We start from the raw sequence: 2,061 nt of genomic DNA on the forward strand, positions 1-2,061 counted from the left end.
CCTTGGTCAAAGCAATGAATAAACCTCTGAATGAAATGAAACGCATCCTGTGTTTTATTCATTTGTTTATGTACACTTCCTCAAGCTCTTGCTGTTTCTCGTGTTTATTTATTTTTCATAAACAGTTTATTTTGGCCACATGGGGGCAACGGAAGACACTGTAAACACACCAGTGACATATTATTGCTGCATTAATGGCTAACGTGTTAGCAGAAAAATGCATTTTTATACTTTCCCTAGATACGGAGCAGCATTAGCATTTATTTGGAGTCGTATTTCAGTTTACCTGATGAATGTAAGTACAACATTCACTCCTTTTAGCTCTTTAGCTGCTAAATGCTTCACTACTGTCACTCGCTGGCCGCTGAACTTGTGCACCTTTCGTTTGGTGCTGGGCAGGTAGGTTGGGGTAGCTACAGTCGGTTTATCGGAGCTCACTGAAAACAGCTGTTCATCGTAACTGGAGAGAAGGCTGATGAAAGTGAGGAGGCTAAACCAAAACAGTGTATTCTGTATACGTGTACGAAACAGTATATTTGTCATACGGCAAAAACATTTGCTAACAGACCAAAAAAGCTCATAGCTCCACACTATATTTAGCTATTTGATTCATTGTTAAAGAAAGCAATCAATTAGTGCAACTTTAAAGACTTTTGAAGCTTTAAAGACTATGGATGTTTCACTTAATCATGAATCTTGTCTAAATAGCCTCAGACCACATGCAGGGTGTGAGTGTGCTTGAAAGGAGAGCAGAAGCATAAATTACATATACAAATTCTGTCCTCTTTCGGCGATTTCAGTTTGTCTTTGTTGATGCCACCGGGTCGTCATTCTTACCGCCGCTCGACACTGATCGCAATATAGGACATGTTTGTTTATGACATACAAGGCGGGGTGGCTTTTAAGAGCTAAACAAACTAATCATGACCGACCATTGGAGGAGCTGAATGTATACAGGAGGGAGCTGCGTCAACCACACACCACACATTAGTGGTTTGGGCCCCAGCGTTTGCTGTCCCCTGTGTATTTTTGCTACCTTTAGAAGGATGTTTTGGCGTTTCAAAATCTGTCTGTTAGGAGTTTAAGAGGGCAGCAGCAGCGAGAGATAAGTGGCTTTATATAAAGATTTTATAATCAGCTGTCATGATGTGGATACTTTGGGAAGCCTGTACATATAATTTGAACACTTGTGGTATTGTGGATCTTGTATGATAGCGTCAATAGACTACCGAGCCTTTGTGCAATGGAGGCCAGGGGAAGACTGAATTTATGTCTCATACTTCCTAGGTGTGTCCTCTTCCTCGGGGCTCAGTCTCCCTTCTCTTTCCTGAATATTAATGGCTCTACCATGCCACCGCTCATCCCAAACCCGAGCTCTGCCACAGAGCCGGGGCCAGCAGCCCTCTTATGTCAGGCAAGGCAGAACGAGAAAGATGCTGAAGGAGAAAACTAGACTGCAAGAAGTGATTTGAGAGACAGGAATAGAGATGTTGACAGCAGCTGTCCCCGAGCTGGTAGCAGCCACAAACTGTAAATGCCCAGAGTTGGACGGCCCTTCGTCCTGCGGTTCCATTGTCAGTCAGAGCCAATCAGGACGCTGCTTGTGGAGCGGCCAGACATCCAACAAGATGCCCCGCTGGTTTTTCTTTGAATCAGCTGCCTCTGGACGTCAGTGAGGCCCTGTGAGATGGCTCACCCTGACACTTCCTGAAATAGTCCTATCAGGTTAGCTGACCTCCCATCCCTCGCTGCACTGAGCCGGCCAAACCCCGCCTTCTCTGAGCCACATTTTCCATTGAAAAGCTAAGTGATATTCCATGCTGCCTATAGCGTCTCCCTTCATTTTTTTCACCCATGCCTCCTCTTTGTGCTGCTGACAGATTTGAAAGGAGTCGTGGAGCTGCACGGTTATCTCGGCGAAGGAGACGGACAAGTGGAGATTCTCGCTTGGCGAGGCCCTTGGCTTGACAGACTCCAGACTTCACCTTGGCCATTTAGTCTGCCAGAAACTCAACTTCGCCGACAGTGGGCAAAGCCACACGGAATGAAATCCAAGAACGC

The sequence above is a fragment of the Chelmon rostratus genome, chromosome 20, assembly GCF_017976325.1.
Source record: "Chelmon rostratus isolate fCheRos1 chromosome 20, fCheRos1.pri, whole genome shotgun sequence".
In the NCBI taxonomy this organism is placed as follows: Eukaryota; Metazoa; Chordata; class Actinopteri; order Chaetodontiformes; family Chaetodontidae; genus Chelmon; species Chelmon rostratus.